At 36.7% G+C, this 13,788-nt stretch overlaps 1 non-coding gene across 1 annotated transcript; it reads right to left on the minus strand.

Moving 5' to 3' along the window:
* Positions 1–4,577: 4,577 nt before the first annotated feature.
* LOC147353564 (U6 spliceosomal RNA) lies at positions 4,578–4,682 on the minus strand. Its single transcript, XR_015146768.1, has one exon. It is a non-coding gene; the product is annotated as a U6 spliceosomal RNA (small nuclear RNA).
* Between the last annotated feature and the right edge of the window lie 9,106 nt (positions 4,683–13,788).

Below are 13,788 nucleotides of genomic sequence, written 5' to 3' on the forward strand. Positions count from 1 at the left end.
TTTAGCTTGTGCTTCTGTGAGTTGGTTGGGTGGCGCTTTTGGTTCAGGCTGGCTCAGATAATCACGACTAGGCTCGCTTGTACATCTGTGGTCAGCTGGTGAGTAGGCTCGTGGTTGAATGTTCTTAGATGCCCTTGGTGAGACTTCTGGCCTCTGGCAGGCTGTTGGCCAGGATGATGAGGGTGACTGGGCCGCATGGCTTTCATCATGCAGCATCCCAGCCCTGGCTTCCTCCCATGGCGGTCACAGCAAGAGAGGGAAGCCAAACGTGCATTCGAATCTCTGCCCATGGCTTGTTTTCCACTGGCCCATTGGCTAAAGCAAGTCCCATAGCCAACATTCGAATCAGTGTGGAAGCACTGCTTAAGAGTTTGGATGCCAGAACAGGAGGAATTTGTAACCATTTTTGCATCCATTACAGTTGTCTTTTGTTTATTTTTCATTTTCTAGTCTTTTTCATTCAATGACTCAATCATTTATTTTCAATACTAAGTGTTTATAAATGATGTACAAGTTCAGCTTTGCAATACCCAGTTGTTTGCTCAAAAGAACTACCGTATGCCAACTAAGTGCTAGGACTCCATTAGCAGAGAGTTTACTTTGAACTTGCTTTTTCAATGATTTTTTAAAAAATCATTATTATATAGCTTTATATATTTCTGCTAGCTCAGTAGACTGCTACAAATGAATTAGATATTTATGTCCTAATGTGGAAAAATATTCTGATATATGAAGTGAATTTAAAAAAAGAAACTGACAATTATACCTGCGTACTGTATGAGCTCATTGTTAAAGTGTGCATGCCATGTACATTGTATAACACATATGACACATGGGGCACATATGTACACAAACATGCATGGGAATTAAAAACATACAAAAAAATTTCAGCTTTGATTCCCTATTTAGCACACAATATTTAGGGAAAAAAATTTTATATTACAATTAGATTGATTTTTTGCCTGTTTTTTTCTACTTTCACTATGTTTTGGTTTTAAAATTTGGCTTATTTCCTCTTCTTTAGATCTTCTTAAAGCCATAAGTTGTGTTTAATTCTCAGTACACCTTGGATATTTGAAAAGTGTGTGTATTTGTTTGACACAGGTATGCAGTTACAAGTAAATGGAAGTTATATTTGGATATAGGATCAACCTTGTTAGCAGTATTTTAAAATTTTCTCTACTGTTGTTATCTGCCTGACCTGTTCATTTCTGAAAGGAGAACATCATGTTGTTTTCATGGGTTTTTACTTGATATATGTTTGTGCAAGATTGGACAGGAAGTAAGAAATAATTATATAAGAATCGTGTAATTTTTATACTCCTGGTGAAGTAAATTTTTATCAGGATAAAATAACTCCTTTATCCTGCTTTATGTGTGTTGTGTAGAGTTTCCTGTCCTATTGACATGGGCCAAGAATTGATGGAGCCATTAATAGTGAGGGTGCTGGTTTACTAGCTCATTTATCTAGTGAGTATAATTATGAATTAGTGTGCTTTTTTTACAGTAAAATTTCCTAATATATCTAAAATTATAAAAATTCTCCTCCTATTTTAAAATTGAAATTTTATTGAGATAATTATAGATTCATATTCAGTTGAAAGGAAAGATACAGATAAATTCCATGTACCTCTTTCTAGTTTTCACTGCTGATAACATTTTGCAAAACAAGAGTATAATATCACAACCAAGACCATGACATTGATACGAGCCACAAATATCACTCCAATGTCTCCAATTTTACTTGTACACAATTATACTATTATGTATATGTACATGTTATGTATATGTATGTGTTATGTATATTTAGTTCTATAGAATTCAATCATGTGTATAGGTTTGCATATTTGCCACCACAGTCTAAATACAGGACCTTCCATCATCACAAAATTCCCTCATTACTTTTACAATCATACCTTCCTCCCTCCCATTCTCTATCACTTGTCCCTAATTCCTGCATTTATAGCATTTTGTCATTTGAAAAATGTTATATAAAATATTAAATAGTATGTAACATTTGAAAATTAGATTTTTTTCACTCAGATGATTTCCTGAAGATCCATTCAAGTTCCTGCATGTATCAATAGCTTTCTTATTTTTATTGCTGAGTGATTATTTCTTGTATTGTATATATGTACCACAATTTAACCATTCACTTGCTGAATTCATCTGAGCTGTCTCTAGTTTGGGGGCTATTATGAATAAAGCCACTATAAATATTCACATGTATGCGCTTATGGGAACACAGTTTTAATTTCTCTGGAATAAATATTCAGGAGTACAATTTGGGATTTCTAAGGCAATTGGAACAACAGACTGGATCCAAATAGGAAAAGGAGTACATCAAGGCTATATATTGTCACCCTACTTATTTAACTTATATGCAGAGTACATCATGAGAAATGTTGGGCTGGAAGAAGCACAAGCTGGAATCAAGATTGCCGGGAGAGATAGCAATAACCTCAGATACGCAGATGACACCACCCTTATGGCAGAAAGTGAAGAGGAACTAAAAAGCCTCTTGAGGAAAGTGAAAGAGGAGAATGAAAAGGTTGGCTTAAAGCTCAACATTCAGAAAACGAAGATCATGACATCTGGTCCCATCACTTCATGGGAAAGAGATGAGGAAATAGTGGAAACAGTGGCTAACTTTATTTTTTGGGGCTCCAAAGTCACTGCAGATGGTGACTGCAGCCATGAAATTAAAAGACGCTTACTCCTTGGAAGGAAGGTTATGACCAATCTAGATAGCATATTCAAAAGCAGAGACATTACTTTGCCAACAAAGGTTCATCTAGTCAAGGCTATGGTTTTTCCTGTGGTCATGTATGGATGTGAGAGTTGGACTGTGAAGGAAGCTGAGCGCCGAAAAATTGATGCTTTTGAACTGTGGTGTTGGAGAAGACTCTTGAGAGTCCCTTGGACAGCAAGGAGATCCAACCAGTCCATTCTAAAGGAGATCAGTCCTGGGTGTTCATTGGAAGGAATGATGCTAAAGCTGAAACTCCAGTACTTTGGCCACCTCATGCGAAGAGTTGACTCACTGGAAAAGACCCTGATGCTGGGAGGGATTGGGGGCAGAAGGAGAAGGGCATGACGGAGGATGAGATGGCTGGATGGCATCACCGACTCGATGGACGTGAGTCTGAGTGAACTCCGGGAGTTTGTGATGGACAGGGAAGCCTGGCGTGCGTCGATTCATGGGGTTGCAAAGAGTCAGACATGACTGAGTGACTGAACTGAACTGAAGGTAATTTCATGTTTAATTTTATAAGAAACTGACCAGCTGTTTTCAGAGATGGCTATATCATCTTACATTTCCATCAATAAAGTATTAGTGGTTTAGTTTTTCCACATCCTTGCTAGCCCTTGATAATGTTACTATTTTTAATTGTCACCATTCTGATCTGTATGTAGTGATACCTCATTATGGTTTTAATATACATTTCCCTGCTAGTTCATTATGTTAAATATCATGTCATGTGCTTATTTGCCATCTGCATATCGTCTTCATTGAAAAATCTGTGTCTTTTGCATATTTTCTAATTTGAGTGTTTGTTTTGCTTTGCTATTGAGTTTTGAGTGTTCTTTATATATTCAGGAGACTAGTCCTTTGCTGAATATGTAGTTTACAAATATTTCCACAGTTTATTGCTTATCTTTCATCTTCTTCAACCTGGACTTTCACAGAGGAAAATCTTTTAACTTTGATGAAGTCCAATTTATCAAATTTTTCTTTTATGGATTGTGTTTTGGTGCCAGATCTAAAGACTCTGCCTAGTCGTAGATGTCAAAATCTTTTCTTTCTGTTTTTACTAACACCTTATGTGGTGGTTTAGTCGCTAAGTCATGTCTGACCTTTGCAACCCCGTGAACTGTAGCCTTCAAGGCTCTTCTGTCTATGGGATTCTCCAGGCAAGAATACTGGAGTGGGTTGCCATTTCCTTCTCCAGGGGATCTTCCTGACCCAGGAATCAAACCCAGGTCTCCTGCATTGCAGACAGATTCTGTACTGACTGAGCTAATGATTTAAGTCCATAGTCAACTTTGAGTTAATCTGAGGTTTAACTTGAGCGTAATTTCCTTACCTGTAGATGGCCCCTTTTCTAGCACCATTTGTTGAAAAGGCTACCCTTCCTTCACTGAATTGCTTTCACTCCTTTGTAAAAAGAGTATGGAATTTATATTTCAAAAAATGTACAGTAAGATTGAAGGCAAAAGGAAAAGAGGACAGCAAAAGATGAGACAGCATCACCAACTCGATGGACATGAATTTGAGCAAATGCTGGGAGATAGTAAAGGACAGGGAAGCCTAACATGCTGCAATTCGTGGGGTCACAAAGAGTTGGTCACAACTTATCAACTGAACAACAACATTGTTTATAAACTGTAAAACACTAGAAGTAACTTTTTATAATAAATAAATCCATGGTGACATAAATGAGAAAAAAAAAGATCTACATATACAAGTGTATAAATAAAAATATATATCATGTAGATAATATATGCTTCTGTGTTTAGATAGTAAATCACCAGAAAGCAAATAATTTTTAATAATAGAGATAAATTGAGGTTTAAAAAACATGGACTACGTCATGAATTTGTGTCTCATTCTTATGCATATACATGTTAATCTTCTCTTATCATTCCCAAAACTTTTTATATGCACTATCAGAATGCATACTGCTCATATGTTTTGACTCATCATTTTTACTTATGAAAATTCCTTTCTAAATATGTAGTATGTGCCCATGGCTATTTCTACAGCATTATTTATAACAGCTAATAAAGGAAGAAGGTAATAAGTTTAAAAATGCTACACAGGAAAAGTGTGTTAGTCATCCATTGCTGTGCAACAAATTGCCCCAAAATTTAGCAACTTAAAACAACAGCTTATGTCATAATGTCTCTGGTATCTACCCATGATTTATCTGGGCCCTCTAAATGAGAAAGATTGCTTTCAGATGGTAGTTGAGGCTCAAGTTTTTCCCTGAAAGTTCAACTGGGAAAGGATCCATGCCCAAGCTTATTCATATAGTTGCTGGCAGGTTTCAGTTCCTTGTAGGCTTTGGACAGAGGGCATCAGTTCCTCTTTGGGTTTTGGTCAGAGCCTATCATTGGAAGGACTGATGTTGAAGCTGAAACTCCAATACTTTGGCCACCTGATGCAAAGAGCTGACTCACTTGAAAAGACCATGATGCTGGGAAAGATTACAGGCAGGAGGAGAAGGGGATGGCAGAGGATGAGATGGTTGGATGGCATCACCAACTCAATGGACATGAGTTTGGGTGAACTCCAGGAGTTAGTGATGGACGGGGAGGCCTGGCATGCTGCAGTTCATGGCGTCACAAAGAGTCAGACATGACTGAGTGACTGAACTATCTTTAGTTTATTGACTTGTGGGCTCCTCCATGTTGTAACTTGCTTTACTGTAATGAACAAGGAGAATGAATGCAAGCCAGTGGAGGAGTCTATTGTCACCTAATCACAGAGGTGACTTCTATTTGATTTTGCTGTATTCTATTCACTGGAAGCAAATTCCCAGATCCAGCATACTCAAGTTAAGGGGAATGATATGAGTGGGAATACAAGGAGGCAGAGATTTGGTAATCTACATCAGAAGTTGCCTACCACAATAAGTAAATAACTACATTTTATGTTTATACATATATACTCAATGTTGTGAATCCATTGAATTTTCTACAGTAATTACATAGCGTATGGTATTGCTGTCATCAGTAATGAAAAAAACCTTAGTGACTTGTGATTCAATATCAAATATTCAAAAATATGCTGAACTGGAGCCCAAGGGGAAGATGATAAAAATATTAGATAGAAAAATACCTGATCAAGGCTGATAATTTTTCAGGTTAACTCAAAAAATATAAACTTCAAATCCAAAAGCTCAAGGATCTTCCAGTAGGTAAAATGAAGGACGTACCAATGAATACTTTATCATAATTGCTAGAAAACTATGGTTAAAAGAGAAATCTTAAACCAGGAAGAAAATGATTCTGAGAAACAAAGTATAAAAATGACTGTTTATCTCTTATCAGAAATACTGAAAGTCAGAAGACAATAGAATAATCCCTTTAAAATACTGGGGGGTGGGGCGGGGAATTGTCAACCTAAAATTACATATCCAGTGAAAATATTAATCAAAACTGAAAGTAAAATAGAGACATTTTAAGATAAGAAAAACCAAAAAAAATCATCACTGGTTGACCTATTACACAAGAAATGAAGGAATTTCTTCAGGCTAAAGAGAAATGATACAAGATGGAAACTTAAGCCTACATGAATGAAGAGCCCTAGAAATGGCAAATACGTGGAGTGAATATGAAACACATTTTCCTCATTTATTAATTTCTTTAAACAGTATTTGATTCTTGGAACAAAGAAAATAAGACTGTATTGTAGATTTTCTTTATATGTAGAAGTAAAATGTATGTCAACAACAGCAGGAAGGATGGGAGGGTACTTACTGGACATATACTAAATACTAAAACTAACAGAAAGGTCTATACATAAAAAATAAAGAATAAAAAAATGAAATACTAAAAAATTTTGATTAGTCTAAGAGTAGAAGAAAAGGAACAATAAGGAAATAGAAAACCAATGTGACTCAGTAACAGTAATAATATTAAACCCTATTAATATTAGACTAAAGCATAAAGACAAAACTATATGCTGACTATAAGAAACACTCTTCAAATATAAAGACACAGATAAGATAAATATAAAAGGATGGTTAAAAAAAGATATATTAACAGTAAGAATGAGAAAGGTGATACAGCTATATTATTACAATCATACAAAGAAGATTTCAAGATAAAAATATTTCTAAAGATAAAAAGAAACATTTCCTACTGACAAAGGGTTAATTGTTCAAGAAGACATGCTGAGTGAATGTACACACGACAACAGATCTTCAAAACACATAAGGCAGAAACAGAGTAGTGGGAGAAACAGACAAATTTAGAATTATAATGGAAGACTTTTATCCTCTCTCCAGTAGTTGACAGAAAAAAAAATAAGAAAAAAGAATATTTGAATATTCTCAACCAACTTAACCTAACTGAGCTGCATAAAATACAACATTCAAAATCAAAATGCATATTTATTTCAAGTACATATGGAAAATTCACCAAAATAGACCATCTGTTGAGAGATTAAAGAAGACTCAATAAATATCATACATTGAAATACAGAGTATTTTGTGACTATAATAGAATTAAGTTGTTAAAATTATTAATGACAAAATTAGCAAATATTAAAAAATTTTAATATACAGTGATTGGAAATTAAACAAAATATTCTAAATATGCCATGGATCAGAGAAAAATCATAATGCAAATTACAAGTTATTTTAAAAAGAATAATAATGAAAACAAAGCACTTTGAAATTTTCAGGATACAATGAAAGCAGCATTTGAGGTAATGTTATAGCATTAACTGCTTATATTAGAAAAATAAAAAGGCTTAAAGTAAAAAAAACAAAAAGAAAATAGTGTAAGAGTCTAGAAATAGATCCACATCTATAGAGGCAAAGATGTTTGACAAAGTCACCAAAGTAATTCAACAGGGGAACTAATAGTCTTTTCAACAAAAAGTTCTGAAAGATCTCAATATCCATATGAAACAAGATAATCTTTAATGCCTAGCTCACACCACCGACGGGAGAAGGCAGTGGCACCCCACTCCAGTATTCTTGCCTGGAAAATCCCATGGACGGAAGAGCCTGGTAAGCTGCCGCCCATGGGGTCGCTAAGAGTCGGACACGACTGAGTGACTTCACTTTCACTTTTCACTTTCATGCATTGGAGAAGGAAATGGCAACCCACTCCAGTGTTCTTGCCTGGAGAATCCCAGGGACGGGGGAGCCTGGTGGGCTGCCGTCTATGGGGTCACACGGAGTCGGACACGACTGAAGCGACTCAGCAGCACACCACTGACAATATTTAATTCAGTGTAAACTGTAGACCTAAACTTAATACAGTATACTAACGCATATACATGGAATCTAGAAAGATGGTAACGACAACCCTGTATGCGAGACAGCAAAAGAGCACAGATGTATAGAACAGTCTTTTGGACTCTGTTGGGGGAGGGTGGGATGATTTGGGAGAATGGCATTGAAACATGTATGATATCATATAAGAAACAAATCACCAGTCCAGGTTCAATGCAGGATACAGGAAGCTTGGGGCTGGTGCACTGAGATGACCCAGAGGGATGGTATGGGGAGGAAGGTGGGAGGGGGGTTCAGGATTGGGAACACATGTACACCTGTGGTGGATTCATGTTGATGTATGGCAAAACCAATACAATATTATAAAGTAATTAGCCTCTAATTAAAATAAATAAATTTAAAATAAAAAAATAATAACATATACTGAAAAAAAATTTTTTTTAAAAGATAAGAGAATATCTTCACATTCTCAGGGCAGGCAAAGATGTCTTAATGAAGAACCCAAAAGCATTAAATAAAAAAGAAAATAAATACTGATCAATTTAACTTCATAAAAATTAAAAACATTCATCAACAAATATTGATAAATAAATGAATATGCAAGACAAAGACAGGAGAAATATGTCAAATGACTGTACTTAAAATATACAAATACATCCTACACTGTAATAATAAGAGGCCCCAGAACTACTGGGCAAAAAGCTTGAACATATACTTCACAAAGAAAGATACATGAATGGCTAGTATGCACATGCCAAAGGGCTCAACATTATGAATCATCAGGGGCATGCATATTAAAGCCCTCATGAGACACCACTTCAAACTTTAAAATGGTTGAAATCAAAAAGAATGACCACACCAAATGTTGTTGAGGATGTGGAGCACCTAAAACTCTAATGATGGTAGAGGAAAGTGGTAAAGCTAATACTTTAGGAAATTAGTTTGGCAATTTCTTATAAAATTATACATATGACCAAAACAAAGAAAGAAAGAGAGAGGGAGGGAGAAAGAAAGAAGGAGAAATAAAAAAGGAACCAAATGTCCACTAATAGAATAGACAAATAGCGGTGTTTTATGAAAAAACATAAAACTGGGGATGGCAGTGATGTACTCCTCAGCAATAAAAGAAAAGACTATTAATACATGGAACAATATTGAAGAATCTCGAAAGCATTTTTCTGAGCAAAAAGAATGTGGTGATTCCACTTATATGAAACAGAGAAAACTAATCGATGGTGTTAGAAATCAGAACTGTGGTTTTCTCTGGAGAGAGGCAGCCAGAATTTATGGGGTAAGGTCATGAAGGAACTCTTTGGAGTGTGTTAAATGCTCTATATGTTCATGGGGATGAACATATTTTTCAAAACTCATCAAACTTCACATTTAAAATCTATGCATTTAACTCTATGTTAATGATGTACCAGTAATATTAGTAAAAACTTAACTGATAACCCTATCTCTTCTTGGGAAACTCTTGCTCGTTAGTTGAAGTCATCAAAATGAACCCCTTCAAAATCCCACAGTCTCATTTTTGTATCGGCTAACCTGCCGAATATGAGGATGACACCACCCTTATGGCAGAAAGCTAAGAAGAACTAAAGATCCTCTTGATGAAAGTGAAAGAGGAGAGTGAAAAAGTTGGCTTAAAACTCAACATTCAGAAAACTAAGATCATGGCATCTGGTCCCATCACTTTATGCCAAATAGATGGGGAAACAATGGAAACAGTGACAGACTTTATTTTCTTGAGCTCCAAAATCACTATGGATGGTGAGTGCAGCCATGAAATTAAAAGATGCATGCTCCTTGGAAGAAAAGCTATGACAGACCTAGACAGCATATTAAAAAATCATGTACGGATGTGAGAGCTGAGCTATAAGGAAAGCTGAGCACCGAAGAATTGATGCTTTTGAACTGTGGTGTTGGAGAAGACTCTTGAGAGTCTCTTGGACTGCAAGGAGATCCAACCAGTCCATCCTAAAGGAAATAAGTCCTGAATATTCAATGGAAGGACTGGTGCTGAAGCTGAAACTCCAATACTTTGGCCACCTGATGCAAAAAACTGACTCATTGGAAAAGACCCTGATGTTGGGCAAGATCAAGAGCAAGAGGAGAAGGGGATGGCAGAGGATGAGATGGTTGGATGGCATCACTGACTCAATCGACACGAGTTTGAATAAGCTCCAGGAGTTGGTGATGGACAGGGAAGCCTGCCGTGCTGCAGTCCATGAGGTCCCAAAGAGTCAGACACAACTGAGCAACTGAACTGTTTGACTGAACCTGCCAAAAGAATGAAAGGGCAAACTCTAGTCTAACATATTAATAGTTCCAGATGCATTTCTTCTTCCAATCATATTCCCCTGCACCTACAGCACTGCTACAGTATAAGAAGAATAGACAAGAAAATCAGATAGAATTTCACCCTTATTTATTACTGAAGATAGTTCCCAGGTGAATAACAGTAGCATCTCTTTCATAGGTAGGCAGATGCAACAGTTTTAATACCTGTTTCTGAATAGTTTAAAGACCTCTTTGATTTGAAAGTTTATTAAGTTTTCATTAATATTTTATTTTGTCCTGTCAGTGAGTGCTAGCTAGTTCATACACTTGAAATAGCAAATGCTAAAAAGGTTCAAAATATCTGATCAGCAAGAGTCCCTCCATCTTTCCCGCAGTCCCAATCAAGTCCTCTTTGAAGTCCCAAACTCCATGGCCCCCAGGGCAGAGAAATCTCTAAGCAGAGTTATAAATGTCCCAAGAAACTCACTACCTTTAGGCCTGAGGTTTCACAATATCCTATACCCTATTCATCTTCCTGATGGTGAAAACAAATGAAAAATTCTTGGAGTGAAAGGGAGCTGGACAGTCATATTTTTTTTTAATTAGTACCATCAAATTTCTCTTTGAAACAAGTTCTCAAATCACGCTAATCAACAATTTTTTAAAAAATGAAGAAGTCTATTTCTAAGTTGTTAAGCAAGAAAAGCAAAGTGCAACCAATGATTTTTTTTAATTTTATTTTATTTTTAAACTTTACATAATTGTATTAGTTTTGCCAAATATCAAAATGAATCCGCCACAGGTATACATGTGTTCCCCATCCTGAACCCTCCTCCCTCCTCCCTCCCCATACCATCCCTCTTGGTCATCCCAGTGCACTAGCCCCAAGCATCCAGTATCGTGTATCGAACCTGGACTGGCAACTCGTTTCTTACATGATATTTTACATGTTTCAATGTCATTCTCCAAAATCTTCCCACCCTCTCCCTCTCTCTTGTTGTTCTGCTTGTGTTGGAATTTCAGTGAAAATGTCATCTCTTATTCTCAAAAGACATGCATGTAAGTAGCACACATCAACCTATCTTCTTAGACCCAGAAGTTGCACTATCCTCAAACTCTAGAATGAGTTGAACACAAATTATTAATTTCATGGTAAAACCAACATGAAGAGATAGTGATAAAAAAGAAATCATTATGTTGTCTTAGGTAAGTCCTTCATTTGTTTTCAGCCATTATTTGTCTCCTGGACATCCATTAGCCTTCATCAATCCTTGCTACTTTGAAATCAATTAAGATCTGACACATAAAAGTTTACTAAAGGAGAAAATTCCAGAGACTGACAAATCATATTCTTAACTGCCTCTTTCCCAAACTTACCCCAAATGCAGCTGTTTCACTGATAGGGTTGGGGTCCCTTTAGACGGGATGTCATGGTGTCTCCAGATCCAGGAGATCTTGTTCCAACTCAACCATTGTGTAGCCATGAGTAAGCTCTTCCCTCTCATTCTCCCTCATTCTCCTCATCTGACAATCTTTAGTTGGTGGGTCTAGAATTATAGAGTCACTTTGTGTAAAGTTTCGTATAAACCAAGACGATCTATCTTAATGCTTTCCCATCAAACTCTCAAATTTACCTGCGACTCTTTCTATCTTCCTTCCTTTCTCCCCATGAGAGTGAGCAGCTTTCCTCATACCTAAGATCAACTGTTTGACCGTTGCTTGGGATCACAGTCTCCATCTTCTAGGAAATGGGTCTTAATCATGACTGCACATTAAATCACTTTGTGAACTTTTATTTTGCTTTTTTTAATATCTACCAATCTCATTCCAGAAGGAAGGTTTGGAGGATAAAGATAGTGGCTGAGGCATCAGCATTTTTTCTTTTCTTTTTTTTAATTTTTTTAAAAATTTTATTTTATTTTTAAACTTTACAATATTGTATTAGTTTTGCCAAACATCGAAATGAATCTGCCACAGGTATACCCATGCTCCCCATCCTGAACCCTCCTCCCTCCTCCCTCCCCATACGCTCCCTCTGGGTCGTCCCAGTGCACTAGCCCCAAGCATCCAGTACCGTGCATCGAACCTGGACTGGCAACTCGTTTCACATATGATATTATACATGTTTCAATGCCATTCTCCCAAATCTCCCCACCCTCTCCCTCTCCCACAGAGTCCATAAGACTGATCTATACATCAGTGTCTCTTTTGCTGTCTCGTACACAGGGTTATTGTTACCGTCTTTCTAAATTCCATACATATGCCTTAGTATACTGTATTGGTGTTTTTCTTTCTGGCTTACTTCACTCTGTATAATAGGTTCCAGTTTCATCCACCTCATTAGAACTGATTCAAATGTATTATTTTTAATGGCTGAGTAATACTCCATTGTGTATATGTACCACTGCTTTCTTATCCATTCATCTGTTGTGGCTTCCATGTCCTGGCTATTATAAACAGTGCTGTGATGAACATTGGGGTACACGTGTCTCTTTCAATTCTGGTTTCCTCAGTGCGTATGCCCAGCAGTGGGATTGCTGGATCATAAGGCAGTTCTATTTCCAGTTTTTTAAGGAATCTCCACACTGTTCTCCATAGTGGTTGTACTAGTTTGCATTCCCACCAACAGTGTAAGAGAGTTCCCTTTTCTCCAAACCCTCTCCAGCATTTATTGCTTGTAGACTTTTGGATCACAGCCATTCTGATTGGCGTGAAATGGTACCTCATAGTGGTTTTGATTTGCATTTCTCTGATAATGAGTGATGTTGAGCATCTTTTCATGTGTTTGTTAGCCATCTGTATGTCTTCTTTGGAGAAATGTCTATTTAGTTCTTTGGCCCATTTTTTGATTGGGTCATTTATTTTTCTGGAGTTCAGCTGTAGGAGTTGCTTGTATATTTTTGAGATTAGTTGTTTGTCAGTTGCTTCATTTGCTATTATTTTCTCCCATTCTGAAGGCTGCCTTTTCACCTTGCTAATAGTTTCCTTTGTTGTGCAGAAGCTTTGAATTTTAATTAGGTCCCATTTGTTTATTTTTGCTTTTATTTCCAATATTCTGGGAGGTGGGTCATAGAGGATCCTGCTGTGATGTATGTCGGAGAGTGTTTTGCCTATGTTCTCCTCTAGGAGTTTTATAGTTTCTGGTCTTACGTTTAGATCTTTAATCCATTTTGAGTTTATTTTTTATATGGTGTTAGAAAGTGTTCTAGTTTCATTCTTTTACAAGTGGTTGACCAGTTTTCACAGCACCACTTGTTAAAGAGATTGTCTTTTATCCATTGTATATTCTTGCCTCCTTTGTCAAAGATAAGGTGTCCATAGGTGCGTGGATTGATCTCTGAGCTTTCTATTTTGTTCCATTGATCTATATTTCTGTCTTTGTGCCAGTACCATACTGTCTTGATAACTGTGGCTTTGTAATAGAGCCTGAAGTCAGGCAGGTTGATTCTTCCAGTTCCATTCTTCTTTCTCAAGATTGCTTTGGCTATTCGAGGTTTTTTGTATTTCCATACAAATTGTGAAATCATTTGTTCTA

This window comes from Bos grunniens, chromosome 18 (genome assembly GCF_055505025.1).
Source record: "Bos grunniens cultivar Pamir isolate PY7600 chromosome 18, Bosgru_T2T1.0, whole genome shotgun sequence".
In the NCBI taxonomy this organism is placed as follows: domain Eukaryota; kingdom Metazoa; phylum Chordata; class Mammalia; order Artiodactyla; family Bovidae; genus Bos; species Bos grunniens.